Source organism: Mesoplodon bidens (assembly GCF_964165515.1).
Source record: "Mesoplodon bidens genome assembly, chromosome: 15".
In the NCBI taxonomy this organism is placed as follows: domain Eukaryota; kingdom Metazoa; phylum Chordata; class Mammalia; order Artiodactyla; family Ziphiidae; genus Mesoplodon; species Mesoplodon bidens.
Window position 1 is genome coordinate 57321611 of NC_138171.1, and position 21052 is coordinate 57342662.

General features: G+C 50.8%; 1 protein-coding gene across 3 annotated transcripts in view; it reads left to right on the plus strand.

Moving 5' to 3' along the window:
- The window catches only part of LITAF (lipopolysaccharide induced TNF factor), a 111388-nt gene that overhangs the window by 37380 nt on the left and 52956 nt on the right, over positions 1-21052 (plus strand). Inside the window, exon 1 of one of the 3 annotated variants that reach the window (XM_081256611.1) lies at positions 10265-10284. The exons of the other annotated variants lie outside the window; for them this stretch is intronic. The gene's annotated coding sequence lies outside the window, so the exon portion shown is untranslated. Of the gene's footprint in view, positions 1-10264; positions 10285-21052 lie in introns of those variants that run through there. 3 annotated transcript variants of the gene reach the window in all.

The window sequence follows — 21052 nt, forward strand, 5'->3', positions numbered from 1 at the left end:
CATGGATGTGGGCTGAGCCCTGAAGCATGAGAAGGAGCCGGCTGTGCAGGGCGTTGGGGGTGGGAGTGGGGAGAAGGGCAGGGGAGCAGCAGCTCACTGGAGGGAGCTCTGTGGGCAGGAGAGGGCAGGTGACATCAGCGGGGACTCATGGGACAGCCTGAGGAGTTCGTGCTTCATGTTCGGGCTCCTGGGGCCAGCACCACAAGACCCCTGGCTGGGGAGGGACATGATTGCATTTCCCAGGAAACCATCTCTGGCCTCCCAGACATCTGCTGTGGGGTCTCTGGTGTCCCATCCACTGTGCTGAGCTCTGGATGCAGATGATAATTATGATAGTTAAATAGTGCTGAGCTCTTACTGTGTGACAGGTGTCATGATAAAGCCCCTATATATATGTGTGTGTGTGCGTGCGTGTGTGTGTGTTTAATTTTTATTGGGGTATAGTTGGCTTTACAATGTGGGGTTTTCTTGCTTGTTTTTGTTTTTTGGGTTTTTTTAACTTTTATTGAGGTACAGTTGATTTACAGTGTTATGTGCGTGTGTGTGTTTCTTAATTTAAAAATCACTGTGGGAGTTCCCTGGTGGCCTAGTGATTAGGATTCTGGGCTTTCACCCATAGTCCGGGTTCAATCCCCAGTTGGGTAACTGAGATCCCACAAGCTGTGCTATGCAGCCAAAATAAACAAGCAAACAAAAATCACTTTGACCTCATGATGATTCTATGAGATAGACCTATCATTATCCCCATTTTACAGATGGGGAAACTGAGGCACAGAGAAGTCAAGTGACTTGCCCCAGGTCACACAGTTGATAGTGAGGGGAAGGGTTGGAGAGAAAGGGCCTGACGCCAGAGACACTTATGACTGCGGAGGAAGCGTTGTCAGGCTTGAGTGTCTGGCTGGGTGACTGGTGGGTGGTGATGCCCTGAGGATGTGGGGCACCTGGGGGAGGAGCAGCTCTCCTGGGTAGAGATGCTGGTGAGCAGTACTGTACCCTCTCTGGAAGGAATTGGTTTATTGGAATGGAGCACCTGGGTTTCTGACCCTTCCGCGAAGAGGCAGCACAGAGTGGTTGTCGAGACTGTGGGTCCTGAGCTGTGTGACTTTCGACCAGTCACTTAACCTCTCTGTGCTTCAGTTTTCTTATCAGTGAATTAGGAAATGTGATGATAGCTCCTTCTTCAAGGATGAGTAGGGATGAAATGAGATGATGTTTGGTGACAGCACCTGGAACATGCTTAAAATATGTTAATAAAGAAGAGAAAGGCTCCGGCCTGGAGAGGTGAGCAGTACAAGAGGAGCCCCAATCCAGGAAATGCCTCGCAATAAGTTGCTGACAATAGTGACGGCTGACCCTGCCTGGCCCCACCTCCCAGAGCCCAGGTATCCCCCCTCCCAAGCTGCCTTTGGGGTAAATATCCAGGGTGCTCAGAACCTGACTTAGCTCCATGCCGCTCTCTGGCCAGAGGATGGCGCCACTGTCACTTTGGCCAGATTCCTCCCGAGGTCTCCTTACTCTGGAGCGGGGCCCAGAGGGACCAAACCTTGTGCCTGCCCCAGTCAGGGCAGGGGCCACTGCCCACGAGAAGGGCCAGGCGACTGTCACATGGTGCCTCATGTTTTTGTGATGACCGTCTGTTTGTGGCAGAATCATCTGAAAACAGGAAGATCCTGGTCAGAAACCACGTGATTCTCAAAGGGCTGGAGGGCAGGGGACCCAGCTCGTACATCCTGATTCACTGAGGACCCTTCTGGGGTCCAGGCACCCCTTCCAAATACATGCTTTGTTTTGTTCTGAAAGATGTACCTGAATTTATTTCTGTTGATTTAAGACTGGATATTTCTTCTAAAAAATATATTTAAAAATTTTTTTCTTTTATTTATTTATCTATTTTTATTTTTGGCTGCGTTGGGTCTTTGTTGCTGCATGCAGGCTTTCTCTAGTTGCGGCGAACAGGGACTACCCTTCTTTGCAGTGCGTGGCCTTCTCATTGCCGTGGCTTCTCTTGATGCAGAGCACGGGCTCTAGGTGCGCGGGCTTCAGTAGTTGTGGCATGCAGGCTCAGTAGTTGTGGCTCGCGGGCTCTAGAGTGCAGTCTCAGTAGTTGTGGCACACAGGCTTAGTTGTTCCGCGGCATGTGGGATCTTCCCAGACCAGGGCTCGAACCTGTGTCCCCTGCGTTGGCAGGCAGATTCTTAACCACTGCGCCAGCAGGGAAGTCCTAAAAAATATTTTTATTTTATAAAGATTTTATTTTATTTCCAAATATCTTAAACACTAGTTTGACATCGTATCTCCCAGAGGTACAGACCACAAGAAAAATGGAAAAAGCAGGTACTCCCCCAAAGGTAAGCAAAGGGCAACAATTATTCCCTTGGCGTATCCATGTCTGGTCAACCATTGAAAGAAGAATAATTCTAGAAGCATAAGAGAAATGCATGCAGCTTGGTAAACTCAGAATTTTCACAGTGGACACTTCCTTTAAACCAGTCTTACCAAGTAGAAATATAACTAATTTAGCCACATATGTCATCTTAATTTTCTTATAGCTGCATTTAAAAAAAAAAAAGAAGCAGGGGAAATTAATTTTAACAATATATTGTATTTAATCTGATATATCCAAAATATTAACATTTCAACATGTAATCAATATTTTAAAATATTCCAGAGCTATTTTCCATTCTCTTTTTTTGGTACTAAGTCTTCAAAATCCGGTGTATATTTTACAGCACATCTCAGATCTGACCAGTTGTATTTCAACTGCTCAGTGGCCACAGGTGGCCAGTGGGCATCACATGGACAATACAGCCTAGACATTGAACTTTCTTTATAGGGAAAACTTAATTTTCCCCCCTTAATGTTACAGTTACTTAAGTCCTGCATTATGTGTCTGCTTTTGGTGCTTCTTTTGTTCATTTTCTTCTCTGTATACTCTGACTTTGATAAGGACTCAATGATAAAGATGATCTTTAAGATGAGTCTTCTTTCTTTCTTCAGGCTTTGAATGTCTTTTTCTTTCTCGGTTTCATCCTTTTCTCTCTTTTAGAAATCTTCTCCCAACATTTTATTGTGAAAATGTTCAAACATACAGAAAAGTTGAAAGACTTGAGCAGTTAACACCTAGATAGCATGTTGTTATATCTATCCATCCATCCATCCCTCATCCCTCCATCCCTCTACTCATCTTTTCATCCATCCATCCCTCCATCCCTCTATCTCTCCATTCCTCCATCTTTCTACCTCTCCATCCATCTATAACTCTATCTAGCCATTTTATTTTATTTTTTGATAAATTTCAAAATAAGTTGCTAACATCAGTACCCGTCCCTTTAAACAGTTTGGCATGTATTTTTTGGCATGTATTTTAATAACTAAGTTTAATATTCAGAATAGTCTTTTTCAATGCAAAAAAACCCCACACAGGTTACAAAAGAAGCCAGCTATGTTATATATATGACAGTCATAGGATATAAAAATACTTGCAATTCTTGTTGGTGACAAAGTCACAGGTCCATGGATGTTGCTACCTCAGGAACTGAAGTTAGACACTAAATTTCAGTTATAGGCTAGTGAAAACAAAAACATAATTTTTTTCCTATCCAGATCTACAGATTCTCTGAATTTGAGGACCCCCACTCCGTTCTTATTTCATAAAAACCAAATAAATCATTGCTGTTACCGTGTTAAGGCAAATGCTACCCATGGCAAATTCTTCCTGCATTATCTCATTTAATCCTCACACCATCCCCATGAGGATAAAAGAAAGCTGTCTACTCACGACACTTCTGACACCAAATATGTGGGGTTTTCCTCCACACCAACCAATTCTCCAGACACCAACCGGGTATCATATAATTCAATTCAATTCTGACACTACCCACCTGGAATTGGGTATCAGACCACAGGCTCGGTCCTGCAGACCGCCCACACTTCAGATGCCAGCCACAGGAGTTCCTCAGAGCGCCCCTACTTCGGTCTGACTCGCCCACAAAGTCAGAGGTTCTCACAGCCCCCGCCCACGTTTGATAATTTGGTGGAATGGCTCCCAAAACTCAGGAACACTTGCATTTACCAGCTTATCAGAAAGGATATGATAAAGGATACAGATGAACAACCAGATAAAGAGATACACAGGGTAAGGTCTGGAAGGGTCCTGAGCACAGGAGCTTCTGTCCCCATGGAGATGGGGTTCACCACCCTCCCAGCACATGGATGTGTTCAGCCCAGAAGTTCTCCGAGCCCCATACTTTGGGGATTTTTATCGTGGCTTCATCATGTAGGCATGATGGATCATTAACTCAATCTCCAGCCCTTCTCCCTTCCCTGAGGATGGGGGTGAGGCTGAAAGCTCCAAGCTTCTAATCATGGTTTGGCCTTTTTGGTGACCAGCCCTCACCCCGGGTGCCTGCCAAGAGCCACCTCATTACAACAAAACACTCTCCTATCACTCGGGAGATTACAAGGGTTTTAGGAGCTCTGTGTCAGGAGCTGGGGGCAGAGACCAAATATCTATTTCTTATTACGTCACAGTGGGTGGAGAACTATTATCAGCCCATCTTACAGCTGAGGAGACTGAGGCCCAGAGAGGGAGTGTGATGTGCTGAGGTGACCGGCTAGCAGGTTGGATTGTTTTACTCACTCCCCACAGCAGTCTTAAGGGGCCGTGATGAGCCCTGGACCCGGCAGCCAGCAACAGAAACAGACCCGGCTGATATAAGCTGAAAGGAATCTCTTGGAACAGGAAGAAAACTGGAGAACTCAGCCCCAGTGCTGACTACAGTCTAGAAAGTGGGCAGCAAACTTATGCCTGGAAACTTCAGATGGGGTTCTGCCCCATGGCTGCAGGCCTGGCCCCAGGGGTGGGTGTCCCTGCCACCCTGTCCCTGTGGTGGAGCTCCCATCCCTATTGCTTAGTGGCACTAGTGCCACTCTGGGACCTGTGTACTGATTGCCCCAGCCAGGGGCATGTGCCCCCATCCTAGCTGCCAGGAGGCTGACAAAACGCCAGGCTGCCATCCTCAGGGTCCCCAGTGGGAAGCAGGGCTTTCTCCCACTGAGACCCATGAAGGTGGAAATTTCTTCAAGCGTGGGGAGGGGCGCAGCCTGGGCAGCCCCAAGCAACGCCCAGTGCAGATGGTGCTGTTCTTAGCCCCTTTACAGACGAGCACATTGAGGCTCGGGGAGGACGGGCACCCCGCCTGGATGGCCTCGCTGTCTAGCTCTTCCCTGCCCTCCTGCTTCCTCTCCAGAAGCACCCACGGTCTTTGCGCTGCTGCCCCGAGTCCACTCTTCCCAGGGTGGCAATGCTGGGGGCCGGCCCACAGCACAGGCCTTGGGAGAGTAGAAAGCCAGGAGTCCTGGGTCAGAAATGCCCTTTGTGGTCCCACAGACAAAAGGTTTCAATCTACAGGGTCAGGGGTTGGGCACTGGTGGCAAAAGGTGTCGCCCTGGTGACACTGATCCTTAATCTGGATGAGGGAGGTGGGAGGGAGCTACTGCAGTTTGGGTTTGTGATCTGTTTTCCCTGTGTGTGTGTGTGTGTGTGTGTGTGTGTGTGTGTGTGTGTGACAGAGAGAGACAGAGAGAGGAGTGGGGAGAGGAGTGGGGTCAGAGGCTGCTGGGACCTGGGCTTCGTTTCCCACTTTGGGAAATGGGGCCCAGCAGAGGGGGATGCAGGGAGATGGAGGAGAGAAGGGTCCCAGGCTGTGCAGCTGAGAGTCCTGAAACCAGACTCTGGGCCCAGCAGTGGGGTGTCTGGTCAGACAGACAGAAACCAGCCTGTGTGTGACAGCATGTTATAACCTGAGAGATGACACAGGCGCCTCTCAAGAGTCAGGGAAGGACTCCGGTGCCTATGGCCACGGCCAGATGTGTCTTATACACAGCTGGGCAATGGAGTGGTGGAGCTGGGGGAGGGGAAGTACTGAAAAGGAAGTGGGCCAGATGCAGGGCTGGCTGGGATGGTCCCCCTGTGCGGGTTGGTGTCTGTGTGCACGCATGTGGGTACGTGTGTGAGCATCACTTTGTGTGCACGCTTGCGTGTGGCCTACGTGCATCCAGTTTTATATTGTGTGTATATCTGTACGTGTGTGTGAGTGCCTCTGTGTGTGTGTGCACGTAGGTACCCATGTATCTGTGTATCTATTTGCATGTGAGTTTTTATTCGGGGTTACATATGTCTCTCTACATGTGTCTCTACGTGTAGGTACGTAGCCTCATACGTACCTGTGTGTTTATATCATAATCATAGCAAACATCTATAGGGCCCATTCTGGCGCCATCCTTTCCTGTCTAAGAGCAAACCTCCAGGAATGTCAGCCCCAGTGACTGCCCTGGGCCTCCCCCATCCACGGCCCCAAGCCGCAGAGAGCCTTTGTTTCCTTCACTGGAGACCCAGAGGGGGCGGGGGCCGCTGTGGGAATTCCTGCAGAATTCTAGGCATTCAGCCTTTTGGGTGTCGGGGAGGCGCATGGAAAACTCCGACCGCTGGTGGGGGCTGAGGGCACAGCATGGTCATGCGGACAGGGGCCGGACTCTCCATCCTCGAGGGAGCAGGGCCGGTGGCATTTGCAGAACCAAAAGCAGGGCTTGGGCGGCGTCTGCCTTGGACCTGGATTCCGGCCAGCATCCTGGTCTGGCTTGGCGAGGCCTCCCCAAGACCGGTCCAAGGGACCCCATGCGCCAGAATGCTGGCCCACAGGGTCCAGAGAGGCTCCAGGGATCACAGGGTCAGAGACAGCTATTTGTCCTGAGTGGGACCTGTGTGGCCTCACAGCCTCCCTGGCCGCTTCCTCCTCTGTAAATGGGGTTTCCAGTGGGGAATGAAGCCTGGTGGCCTCTCTGTCCCTGCTGATCTCTGTGCCCGTCTCCTCCTCTCCCTGGGCGAGCCCCCCTCCTCATCTTTCTCAGCCCCGTGGAGGTGGGGCAGCTGATGGCTTGTTCCTGCTCACCTGTAGTGCAGTGATAGTAACCCCCTAAAAGATATGTCCGCATCCTAACGCCGGTACCTGTAAATGTGACCTTATTTGGAAATAGGGTCTTTGCAAATGTCATCAAATTAGGGATCTTGAGATGAGATCTTCCTGGATTTAGGATGGGCCCTAAATCCAGTGACTGGTGTCTTTATAAGAGAAAGGAGATGGTGGTGGGGGGGGGTGGAATTTGAGGCACAGGGACGCAGAGGGGAAGGCCATGTGAAGATGGAGGCAGAGATGGGAGTGATGACGCCGAACGCCGAGGAGTGCCTGGGGCCCCCCGGAAGCTGGAAGAGGCAAGAAGAATTCACCCCTAAAGCCTCCAGATGGAGCATAACCCCAGTAACACCTTGATTCCAAATTTTTGGCTTCCAGAACTGTGAGAGAATACATTTCTGTTGTTTTAAGCCAGGTTGGTGGTAATTTGTTGCAGCAGCCCCAGGAAACTGATACACCACCGCCCCATGCGGTGCACAGTTAACTGTAGCTTGGTCATTTGTTTTCTGTTTAATCCCTGTTCCACCACCTGCTGTGGGCAGGTAACTTTAACCGTGTTGGGCCTCAGCTTCCACAAACGTAAAACAGGGAAAATAATAATAAAAATACTCAGATGATGCTTAGCCGAGCTGGGTACATCCAGAGCAGCAATGATTGTTATTATCATGGCTATTTCTACTCGTGGGATGGTACCTGTCACCCATGCATCCAAAGCAATGGCCAGTTTTAATTTGGTGGTGGTGGGGTGTATATTATACGTAAGTATATCTGGGAATGTTTGGCTGTCACAAACCATGGTCAAAGTCAGCTTAGAGGACAGTGTCACTGGCTTAGCGTGTTACTTGGTGCAACATAAGTGGATATAATTTGTGGCGGCACCTGACTAGTCACTGGCCAAGGGGGGCCGCCCACCCCACTCACTGGCTTTCATTCATTCATGCCACACCCATTTCCTGAGCATCTACACTGTATCTGGCACAGCCAACACCAAGTCAGTCAAGGCTGACAGCTGCCCTCTGGGCTGCTCCGTCTTGTTGGGGAGGCAAGTGAACAAGGAGGGAGATGGCACAGGGTGGGGAGGTGGGAAGGGAACAGGAAGGAGGGGCCCACCCACAGGAGCCGGGGTCAGGGAAGGCTTCCTGGAGTCAGGGGAGGCCTGAGGCCAGAGCAGAAGGACAAGTAGCCCTGGAGAAGGAGGGGAAGGCATTCCAGGCAGAGAGAACAGCACATGCAAAGGCCCAGGGACAGGAGCATGTGGAACAATGGGAGAGGTATTTTGAGCAGCCAAGGTACAGGAGGGGGCCATGGTGAGCACTGAGGCCCAAGAGGCCCAAGAGGCCTCCCCCTTGAGCATGGCCTACGAGGGGCTGGGACTTGTCCTCCGGGTCTTAGGGGTCATTGGAGGATTTGAAGCAATTCTGGTTCAAGACTAAGACCAGACTTCCTTCATCTCTTACTGAGTTGCTCCTCTGTTAGAATCACCCCACCCCCCTCCAGTTTTGTGTTCCAGACCTGATTCTCATGCCAATCAGGGTACTTCCCCACCCAGAGGGACTGAGAGTGGGAAGGAAAGTGGGGAGCCAGGAATCCCCAACAGAGAAGGTTTAGACACCCCAAAAGCCAGGGGTCTGGCAACGCCTGGCACACGTAGGTCAGTCAGTGTCTGTAGGTGTTGGGAAGGCACAGGAAGACCCCCCGCACCCCCCATACACCCCAGAACTTCCACCACGGCCCTCAGGCCCGGGACACTCAGAGATGTGTACAAAGCCGAGACTTGTGGGGCACCCACCACGTGCTGGGCTCTGGATGGAGGGGCACCTAACACACGATCATGTTTCATCCGCCCTCGTCCTGGGAGCTGCGCACCTCTGCAGGTTCCGATGGGTGCCTGAGGTGTCCCAGAGCCCGGATTCGAACCCAGCTCTGCCTGCCCCCAAGGTTCTGGGCTCTCAACCACTGCGCTATGCCATCACTGGTGAATCCCCATCCCCGCCAGGTGCAACCCTTCCCTGAAAGCAGGTGTGTGGTCCTGAGGAGGAAGGATGGGGCTGCCCAAATCCTCTTTACCAGGCTGCTGTGTGCCAGCTGCCGTGAGTGTTGGTGGCCAGTGACTCACAGCCATCTTACCCACGCTCCGCTCCAGCCCAGAGGGAATGACACAGCCTCCTCCTGAGAACCTCCCCCTCAAAAAGCCACGTGCACCCAAATCCCCGTCTCGGGCTCCGTCTCTTGGGAACCTAACCTGAGATGAAGTCGTGTCTGATCTCCCCAACTGAAAATCTTCCCGTACACCCTAGGTCCTTCCAGAACGAGTCTTGCCTCTTTGGCTCAGCCAGAGGCTCCTCGTCTGGCCCCTACTGACCTGCCTCCTCGGTTCTGAAGTCCTGCGCTATAGCCCATCACTCGGTAAGAAGGGGCCAGAACAACTTCTCTGGGCGTTCTCTGTAGAGGCAAGATCTCCGGTGGCCTCTTGGGCATTGTAAGCATTTTTTGGGTGTTGATCTGGCTGGACATTCTGTAAGGTGTTTTCTTGGAGCTCTAGAAAACCCAGCTCCCAGGACTCTGAGCTGGAGGAGAAAGGAGCAATGACACAGGCTTTTCACATGAATGTGGAAAATCTGTGGAGGCTTAGAGTATAGCAAGTTCTCTGGGGCCACACCAACCTCAGGGTTGGTTGGGGCTGGAATGAGTAATGTTTGTCAGCCAGGATAACCTGCTTGAGAAATGAACCAGGGCTTCTTTTAGCTATTGAGTCATCACAAAAGAATGAGAGATATTTTCCCTCCCTCCATCCCTCTCAAGGACCAACTTTGCATTCTGAAGGGCTGTGTTTGTCTTGGGCTAGTGGAGAATCAAGGGGCCTTGGTTTTTTGGAAGTCTCATACATTAGTCAGGATTCATCTAGCTGCAAATAACAGAATCCCACTGAAATTAGCTTACATTGAAGCAAAATGTATTGTTCTGTGTCACCGGAAAGTCAGGAGTGCAACAGCTGGATCCAGGGGCTCAGGCAGGTTGTTGGGGATCTGTCTCTGTCTCTTGACTCTGCTTTCCTTTGTGGGGGCTTAATTCTTAGGTGGGCTCTCACCATCTGCTGGCAAAGATGGTGCATCATAGGCCAGGCTTCCATCTCACCAGCCTAGTGGAGATTTCCTCTTGTTGAATAGGAAATCATACAATACATTTCCTCTCTGGCTCAACTTAAGTCACATGCTCATTACTGAAGCAGTCACCATGGCCAGCCTTGGTCATGTGCACAACTCAGCTCCAAGAGCCTGGGGTGGGGCTAGGAAGGGAAGATTTGGCAGCAAAGGTAAGAGATATTGTCTACTCCTGGGGCCATAGGGGGATGGAACCAGGCTATCTGGGAGAAGCTTGTGGGAACTATCTGGGGAAACAAGCTTCTGAGTGGCCAAAGCCTGCCCCCTTGGTAAGGGGGATCAGATCCCAATTTCATCAGACTTAGGAAAGTAATGAGATTTTTCTCACAAGTATTGGGTTGGTCAAAAAGTTCATTCGGGTTTTTCCTTAACATCTTTTGAGCAACCCAGTATTATGGAACTGACTCACACCATTTGGAGGAGTAAGTCCTAAATTCTGGGACTTTGCTTAATCAGCCTAACCATAGTGATTGGTCAAAGGATGGGCACATGACCCAAGCTGGACCAATGAAATTCAGTCATGGGACTTTTGCTAAAACTCTTGGGAAAGAGGTATTCTCTTTCCACCAGGGTCGCTTGGTGACTGGAGGCTTGGAACTGCTGGGTACCATTTTTGCAACCATAAGAGAAGGGCCTGACTGAGAATGAAACAGTCACGGAAGAGAGCAGAGAAGAGATGGAGAGATTCTCATGACAGCATTTGAGCTCCTGGATCCAGCCATGTCTGAGGTCCTTACCATGAACTTTTCAAACATGTAAATTCCCTCTGATGTAGGTTTCCGTCCCTTGCAACCAAAAGATATCTTAATCATACAATGCTATACAGCTATTTGGGTCATGATGAGGATTGCATGAGTTAAAGATATATGAAATACGTGCTCATAGGGAGCCCATTAAGGGTCCACTTTCAGGAATTTCTCTCCTCCTCCCCGACGGAATATAGTTCCAATTGAAAATCTACTGAACGTATTAAACAGTTTAGAAGAGGCACAGAAGGGTTTGGCTGGTTGTAGAACAATAAACACACAGAACCCAAATTTTACATCACCCGCCTGTACTCGACACCCTGGATTCTTAATTTAAATCCTGAGAAGGCAGCAGAAAAGCGATGGCTTTAAATAACCATGTGAAATGGGGCAAAAGCAATCTCGAGAGACACCCATTTTGTTTTCTCTGCAAGAGGAAGGAAGTGGGCATTGTAGGGAGATGGAAATCTGTACAGACAGCCTCCTCCATCTGCACGGAATTAAAAAGGAGTTCACAGGCATGGAGTCGAGAAGTGGCTCTCTCACGACTGCCCCCTCGGGGCACTCCAGTCGCCGCGAGTTTGTTTTTCCTGGGCCTGAGCTTAGAAGTCAGGCGGGCGGAGGGGTCCTGGGATTTCTCCCCAGCCTGGCGAGCCCGGGGAGGCTGCGGGCAGCTCAGGGTCTGCGTGTTTAGAAAAGCATTCGGACTGATTGTTTACTCTGGGTCTACTCCCGGCCCACGGGCGGCCACGCAGGGCTTTCCAGATGCTTCCAGCTGGGGTCTCGTAAACAGGCCATACTGCCCGACCCACCGCGGGCCTCCTCCGCCTGTCCCCACCCAGGCCGCTTGAGCGGGTTGCCAAAAAGCCCCTCTGACCAAGTCCCCGCTGCTTAGAGTTTTCTGTGTCTCCTCCACCCGCCACCAACAGCTCTGACCTGGCAGGTCGAGGGCCAGGGCTGGCTCACAGACATGTTTTGTTTCGTTCTGTTTTATTTTGTTCTGTACTGTTTAACTTGAGTTGGCAATGAGAACTCGGAAGGTTTCATAGGAAAGTCTGGATTTTGGTTTCTCTTTGAAAAAAATTGGAAGTTCTTGCACTACAGGGCCTGCCTTCCCATCCAGCAAACACTGGCTGCAGCTAAGGAACAGTTGGTCCCTTACAGTCCCTTACCTAAACTTCAGTTGCCCCAGAAGCAGGCTCTGAGGCCAGGATCTTAGTGCAAGTAGTTTATTAGGGAGGGGATCCCAGGAGGAACTGATGGGAGATGGGGAGAGAGGCGGGGAAGGAAGGAGCTAGCGCAGGGTGCCGGGTGTGGGCAAGCAGTCACTGCTGTGGGCAGCTGGGGTGCAATCCCACTGGGGACATCTGGGAACGTCCGCCGCCCCAGGGGCCAGGGAACTGGGGTGTCTCCTGCCAGTGCCTGTCTGTTCTTGGTAGAAGCCTACATCCAGGGTATTAGCTCCCTGGCACTGCCAGTTGGCCCAAGAGAAAAACCTCAGGTAGAAAGTCACAGATGGAGAAGCATCATACGCGCTGATGGCAGTGTCTGCTGCACCCTTTAGACGGCCCTGCCTTCCAGTTTGCCCCAGTCCCTCTGCTCCCTTTTGTGTGTCTCCCAGACAGGAGGCTGAGGATTGGTTCCTTACGTCTTCATACTCGTGCTGCTGATTTTCTTACAGAAGAGAAACGTCCCTCTGCCCATATCACCTTCAAAAGTGGGAGAGTGAAATATAGCTAAGAATGCCCCGTGCTTATAATTACACTCTACTCACTTCTCCTATTTCTGTTGCTGGCCTGGCCCCTGAAGGGGGCTGCGTTGGCAGCCTCTCACCCACGGAGCAAAGTACCTGTCATTCACGTGACATGCAGGGCCCTTGGGCTGCTGGCTTTCACCGGGTAGCTCCCTTGGAGCTTCTTCCTCTGAGCCCAGGGTGGTGACCGGCTCTCAGCCCTGGGCAGCACCCCAGAAATACCCCATCCATCTGGAAGCAAGGGCATTACCCGTGTCCATTACCAGCAACAAAGTCATCTTGCTCTCAGCCCATCCATGCAATGAAGCCCAGAGGAATCCCTCAAACACACCTTCTGATTCTCCCACTCCAACTGGGTGTCCAGCAATTCAATTCTGACACTAACTAGAATTAGACCTCACAGGTTAAGGACTCAGTCCCGCAAGACGGCCCCCATTTCAGACGCCAGCCACAAATGGGATCCCCAGGCTACCTGCACTTCTGCCCTGCTGACTATAGATTTGAGGGTTCCCACAACATCCCTCATTCAGGTTTGATTATTTGCTAGAAGGATTTACAGAACTCAGGAAAGAGCGATCCTTACTATTACGTATTACAGTTCATTATAAGGAGACAGATGAATGGCCAGAGGAAGAGGGAAATACAGTCTGAAGGGTCCCAAGCACAGGGGCCTCTGTCCACTTGGAGTTGGGAGAGTGTGCCACCCTCCGGGCACATGGATGTGTTTACCAACCCGGAAGCCCCCTGAACCCCATTATTTAGGGGTTTTTATTGAGGTTTGATTACACAGGCACAAGTGATTAAATCATTGGCCATTGGTGATTGATCTCAATCTCCAGCCTCTTTTCTCAGGAGATGGGGCTGAAAGTCCCCGCCCTGTAATCACTTGGCTGTTTTTTCTGGCTACCAGCTCCCCTCCTGAAGCTTTGTAGCCCCGACCCCTGGAGTTCTCATTAGCATACAAAAGACATTCTTATCACTGAGGAAATTCCAAGGATTTTAGGGGCTTTCTGCCAGGAATGGGGCAAAGACCAAATATATATATATATTTTTAATTATACCATACACACCCACACACATACACACACAGGCACACACGCACGCACGCACACACATCTCTCCTTTTCCACTGAGTTGCTGCCCAGGCCATTCAGACCCCAGGGCAGAATGGGGCTCCCAGAGTTGCTTCTCTTTCTGGGGTCCCTGTTCCTTCCTTCTCCCAGCGTATATGTTTACTGAGCATGCACTTTGTGACAGGGCTGAGTTGGGTGCTGGATAAAATGCTGGGAGTGAAGCACACAGACCTGGCTCTGGCGCGGGGGGTTGCCTGGCCCCAACCGGTAACACTCCACGAGGTCCTGGAAGCCGGGCATCCACTGGCATGAAGTAGCCACTTAAGTCCCTGCTGTGTGACTAGAATAGGGAAATCTATAGGGACTGAAAGCAGATTAGTGGTGGCCGGGGACTGGGGAGAGAGGGGAGTGACTAATTGGTTGTTGACTTTAAAAATGAAACAGCCATTTATTTTTACCAGCAAATGGGTTTGGTTTATTGGGGAATAGAGAATTGCAATTCATGACAAGTGTGTTATAGCAAAAAATATAGGCAAGTCCAGAAAAACAAAGCAGAGGAACATTCTTTCACAGAGGAGAAGGGGGGGAGTTGGGCAGGGCTGATATAAACAAAGAGCCCATTGGAGGAAGCGGGGAGTTCGAAGTGTAGTGGCTTTTCACTGGCTGAATTGTTACGGTCTCTCATTGGCTGGGCTGTTGCCGGGCAAGGAGAAAACTCCTCCTTCCTCCTGCTGGGGTAGTAAAGTCGTAACTCTCTTCCTGTTTGGAGCCTACAGACAGAAACGTGTGATAGGGATTGAGAGCTTCCCCTTCCTGCCTTCCTGACTCCAACTTAAATGAGGTTTCATTTGGTCCTCAGGGTACTTGGGGTGATGGAAATGTTCTAGAACTAGGTAGTGGTGATGCCTGCACAACATTGTGAATGTACTGAACGCCAGTAAATTGACAGGGCCCACCTGTATAATCCAGGATGATCTCACCTCGAGAGTCGATTTTTTTGTAATGATTTTTTTTCTTTTTTTGGCTGTGCTGCACTGCTTGTGGGCTCTCAGTTCCCTGACCAGGACTGAACCTGTGCCCTCGGCAGTGAAAGCGCCAAGTCCTAACCACTGGACCACCGTGGAATTCCCTCAAGAGTCTTAATTACATCTGCAAAGATCCTTTTTCCAAATAGAATCACATTCACAGGTTCTGGGTAGACATATCTTTGGGGGAAGGGTCTCCATTCCACCCCTACACTCTCTCCATCTCTGGGAGGGAGGACTGGCCAGAGCAGACAAGACCCCAGAGACTCCATGAGAATATTACACACGGAAGTTACATTGTGGGGGGGGGGGGCTTTGCAGCGAAAGGTTTACTTTCCGGTGGCTCCTCTGAAGAAGCCAGAAGGCTTGCCTCTTTCTGGGGCCTTGCTGTCTAACGAGAGAGTCGCCAACCCCACGTGGCTGCTGAAACTTGAGATGTGGCTGGTCTGCGTTAAGCTGTGGTGCAGTGTCCAACACACACCAGGTTCCAAAGACTTTGCGTGGAAAAAAGAATGTAAAATATTATATCTCATTCATAACTTCTTATATCAATTACATGTTGAAATAATAACACTTTGGTTAGGCTGGGTTAAAAAATATATCATTCAAATTAAGTTCACTCATTTATTTTTATTGCTTTTTTTTTCCTTTTGGCCTCGCTGCACGGCTTGTGGAATCTTAGTTCCCCGACCAGGGATTGAACCCAGGCCCAGGCAGTGAAAGCGCTGAGTCCTAACCACTGGACCACCAGGGAATTACCATATTTTTATTGTTTTAAATTGCAGTAAAATTCATACAACATAAAATCAACCATTTTAAAGTAAAAAATTTACTGGCGTTCAGTACAGTCACAATGTTGTGCAAACATCACCACTACCTAGTTCTCGAACATTTCCATCACCCCAAGTACCCTGAGGACCAAATGAAACCTCATTTAAGTTGAAGGCAGGAAGGTGGAGCTCTCAAGTCCTATCACACGTTGCTGTCTGTAGACTCCAAACAGGAAGAGATGTACCTTGCATCTACAACAGGAAGAAAGTTACTACTTTACTACCCCAGCAGGAGGAAGGAAGATTTTTCTCCTCGCCCGGCAACAGCCCAGCCAATGAGAGACCGTAACAATTCAGCCAATGAAAAGTGTCCTTATAAGAAGAAGAGCGGACACAGGTACCCAGGATGATGGAGGCAGAGATTAAAGGGATACAGCCACAAGCCAAGGAAACTCCAGGACTGCCGTGAGGGGAAGAAAAAAATTTTGTCAACCCCTTTAAGGTCCCTGGCTGCGTCTGGAAGTTAAATGGACAAAGATTAACAAGAGAAAAGGAAACACATTTGGTTGAATTTTTACTTGGACATGGGAGTCTTTACAAGAGAATGAGGACCAGAAGTGACCAAAGCAGGAAGATTTTCTACCTTTGAGACAACGAGACAAGTAAATGTGTGAAGAATGAACAAGACAAAGGGGTTTGGGTTTGGGGTAGTAAGTGGAGAAATAACTAGGAAAAGGTGAGATTAACAAACTTTGTTCAGATTTCTCAATCCCCAGTTCCCCGTCCCTGGTGATAAGAAAGTCTCCCTTCCTCCTGGTACAGGGAGGGCACCTCTGCCATGGGAGTTTTATTCACCTGTTTCAGGGAAGAAGGGCAAGGTCAGGGTGATATTCCTGCTTCTGCTTAAGGTATTCAGCATGCCGAGGTGCAATATTTTGGGGGATGATGTCCTGAACTTCATCAGCCGGAAGCCCCCAGAAGCCGGGAGAGGAGCAGGGAACAGGTTCTCCCTCAGAGCCTCCAGAAGGGACCAACCCTGTAGACACCTTGATTTTGGACTTCTGGTCTCCAGGACTGTGAGAGAATAAATTTCTCCCTCCCTCCCTCCCTTCTTTCCTTCCTTCCTTCCTTCTTTCCTCCCTTCCTCCCTCCCTCTCCCTCCCTTTCCTTCCTTCCTTCCTCTCTCTTTCTTTCTTAAGCCACCAAGTTTGTGCTAATTCCTATGGCCGCCCCAGGGAGGAAAAAGTAGAGTGAGAGACAACTGCGCCCATATCCCAAAGAGCATCCCCCTTCCCTCTATCCAAGGGGCAGTTCAGACCTGGGCCTCACATCACTGGATCTGGGTTCGAACCCTGAACCTTAGGACCTGGGACATCTTTCTGACCCTGCATGAGCCTCAACTGCCCCATCTGTACAGTGGGGATAAGGGTGCCCCCTGTTTCCTAGTGGTGTCATGGGAATGAGTGAAGTGCCGGTAAACGTGCGGACCCCAGGGCCTGGCAGGGAGCAAAGGGACCCCGCAGATCAGCGATGTTCATCTCAGCCATTGTTTCCATCTTAGAGATGAGGAAACTGAGGCTTAGCAAGTGAAGTGGCTTTGCCAAGTCATCCGGCAGCACGTGGCGGGGCAAGGCTGGCTCTCTGGGTCCAGATCCTGATTTCCAGAATGCTCTCTCTGTTCAGCCGTTTCTCTAGACCCCCAGCCCCCAGCCCGTGCCCTAGTTCCACCAGCCTGAGCTGCCCTGGGTTACTTGCCTGCTGAGTCTGCCTATGTGTCACACCTTCCATCTCACTGTTTCTGTGTGATAGTGCCCTTCCTCCTCCTCCCCGCAATGAACCCTGGCTTCAAATAGTTCCATTTCTGCCTGGAAGCCTTCCCTGACTGCCCTCTCCCTCTGGGGGCTCTCCCGGGAGCCCATGTTGAATTAGCAGGGTCCCTGCCCTCCAGGAGTTGGCAGTCGGAGAGGAGAATATTAATCTGGCTTTGCAGTGGGGCAGGTCTAAATAGGCAGAACAACAGGGTCTGACACCTCGAACAAACCCATTGTGACAATTGTGACCGCCCGGAGCTCTGGCTGCTTTGCCCTTGTGAGCCGTCTTTCCCCTCTCCACCCAACAAGGATCAGAAGTGCAAACAAAAACTAGAGTCAAGAACCTGGTTGGCTGGCCCTCTCGTGGGAAGAAGGCATCTCAAGTCTCCGGTTATGGCCCACACGGGACAGCTTTTGCAGGGATCAGGTGCCTCTGTGCCTCTATAGGGAACAGGACTCTGGGGTGACGGGGAGGGGACTCACAAGTCTTCAGGAGCCACAGGGAGGCTCCCAGATGGTGTCCAATCACCTCTGGGCTAGCAGAGTGGAACTGCTCAAACAGGGCTGACTCATCCCTGGGGCATTTCAGCCCCTCATCGCCTCCCCACCCTTTCCAGGGTCTCAGACCAAGTGGGGAGCAGGGGTGGGGAAGTTGGTGGCCAGTCCTGAGCTGGGGGGAAGTGGGGGACCGGGGAGACCCTCCTGCTGTCTGCCAAGGCTCTTCCAGGCTCCAGATCCAGGTCCGTCCTGCCTGGGCCTCGGGTAACTTTCTGTCCAGGTTTCCTGTGCATGTGAGTGTCCTGCCAGCTGGGTTGGCTCCACTGCCCACTGGTCACGTGCATTTGGTTCTGGCCCCATAAGAGGTTAGCCAGCCATTCCCATAGAAACCACCGAGGGTTGCAGAGCGCTCTCCCTCATTTTCTACCTGCCTTCCAGAAAGCCCAGGGGGACAGCCTGGGAGGGGCCTCCCCCCTGACCTGAGCACTGGCCCCCCAAGCCTGACCCCCAGGGCAAGCCCATCTCAGACGAATGAGATTACACCAGAGTCCGAGGCCACCCTGGCTCCTGGGGGTCACAGGGTCTGACTTACTGTGCAGGCCTTATACAAGATTCACTCCTCCAGTTTCAGCCGCGTGGGCCGTGCTGTGAGATCCTCTGGCTCCGAGGCTGTGTTTCCATCCTCCCCACGGACAGGAGCCGTGCTGGGCACCCACCTGCAGAGAAACCTCTTACCCAGGCCAGGTGATTTCAGAGCCCCCAGGAGAGGAAGAGGCCACTGCGATGACATGGCCGGGGGGGGGGAGTGCTCTCAGGCCTCCTACCCTGGCTCGTGCTCAGCAGCCAAAAGGCTTGGGGTGAAAGTTGCTCCTAATAAGCTGCTGTTTCAACAGCTATTTCCAGGCAATGGTGGGTGGCAAAGAGTTTTTATAGGCATGCCCTCTGGGGGTAGGGTTGCTAGATTTAGCAAAGAAAAATAGTGATGCCTAGTTAAATTTGACTGTGAGAGAAACAGGATTTTTTATTGTTGTTGTTGGCTGCGCTGGGTCTTCGTTGCTGCGCAGGGGCTTTCTCTAGCTGCGGCGAGCGGGGCCTACTCTTCGTTGTGGTGCACAGGCTTCTCATTGCGGTGGCTTCTCTTGCTGCGGAGCACGGGCTCTGGGCGTGCGGGCTCAGTAGTTGCAGCTCGCGGGCTCTAGAGCGCAGACTCACTAGTTGTGGCGCACCGGCTTAGTTGCTCCGCAGCATGTGGGATCTTCCTGGACCAGGGATTGAACCCATGTCCCCTGCATTGGCAGGCGGATTCTTAACCGCTGGACCAGCGGGAAAGTCCCTCAACAGATGATATTTTTTTTTAGAGTAATTTTCCCCCTGCAATATTTGGGGGCATACTTATGCTAAAAAATCATTCATTGTTTTTTTGTTTGTTGTTTGATCTTAGCCCTGGGGATATTTTCCATTCATTGCTTATCTGACATTCAGATTTAACTGTGTGTCCTCTATTTTTTCTGGCAACCATATCTGGGAGGTAAGATAGCCCACAGATTTGGGGGCTCGTACCCCCTTGACTTTTCCTTCCTTCCCCTTAGATTTAGTTATCTGTATGGGGGGTGTCTAAGTATTTCGGTAAGGATTGACATTTGTGGTAAGGTCTTGCTCTGACTCCCACATACGAGCTGGCCACTGATTCCCATCCCCCCAGCTCCATCCAAGAATGAGGCCCTGACCACATGAGCCAGCTGGTCCTCCTTCTGGTACAAGATGGGCCACCTCGAATGGGTGTACACAGTGTAACTCCATGTTTGAGAAGAAGACCCTCAGCAGTTGTGCAGTGCACAGCCTGCACAACCCTCTATAGCAACCCTGTTCCCACTTCTAGATTTTGACCACTAGGAGTTTTCTTTCTCTCATTTACTCCTCAAACTGGGAGGCCCAAATACATCATCCCCTTCCCCTCAACTCCGTCGATCCAAGGAAAACTCAAACAATCCGGGAAGGCAGTACAGCAGTGTTTAAAAACGGTTGAGCGCCCAGGCTGTGCACAGAACAGCTTTTGATTCTAAGGACCAATTTGACATCTGCTGGAAGGGCACTCCCTTCCCGCTGCCCAGCGTGCAGGTCGGGGTGCAAGGCGCTGGATTAAAGGTTTCCTGCCTGCCTGCGCACCCGCCACATCCTTTCCCGCTCCTCGCCCTGGCCAAACCCCCAAACCTAGGCATAATTTTAGAAACTTAATAGATGCTGTGCTGTACATTCTTGGCTTGGAGCCTGTGGGGGCAGGTCCGAAAAGAATACAGACATTTCTTTCTCAGGCCATGTTGATAGAGATCCTCTGTTTCCCCCCAGGGACAGGTTTCTGAGGAGCCATTGTACAGGGATGAGCCCCCCCAACACTTGCTTCTTTGTGGGGTTCCCCCACCCAGGCTGGATTATTTTGCAGGGTCAGTGCCAGCTTCTCTTTGCCGTTCCTGAGGTCCTCAAAGCCACCAGGAGCAGTGGGGACTGGAGGGGGTGGAGCACAGATTCGAGGGCCCCAGGTGATGGGGGCCATGAGGACCTCTTTGCAGATCACTGGGGTCATTTGGTATCTTGAATCTGTAAATGACAGACTGGGCCCTCTGGATCTGGGGAAAGAAGGCCTGCCTGGACAACAGGCAGGGGCTGTTGTCAACAGTGAGGGACAACAGTGAGGGCTTTTATTTTCTTCCCAGGGCAAGAAAGCCTGTGCGGTCTTTTCAGATTTCAAGGAATTGCCCCATTCCTGGAATGGGTGCTCTAGAGGCTTCTGGAGTATGAATGAGAAGGGGATCGGGACAAGACACATCCAGAGTATAACGTCCAGTGACTAACATCTATGGAGCACTCGAATGGCAGGCTCTCGGCTGCATGCTTTATCTCCTTCAACTTCCCTTCAGCCCTAGCAGATGGGGGGTCATGGATGTACCTGTTTTACAGATAAGGAAACTGAGGCTCTGGGAGGTGAAGTGACTTGTCCATGGTCATGTAGCAAGGCAGTGGCACAGCCAGCACTGAAGCCTGCATCCTCTGCCTTGGGAGTATCCCCCCACTCCATCTTTATTTTACTTTATTATTTTTAAAAATATATATTTATTTATTTGGCTGTGCTGGGTTTTAGTTGTGGCACACAGGATCTTTGTTGCAGCATGTGGGATCCTTTTTTTTTTTTTTTTTGGTTGCGGCATGCAGGATCTAGTTCCCTGACCAGGGATCAAACCCGGGTCCC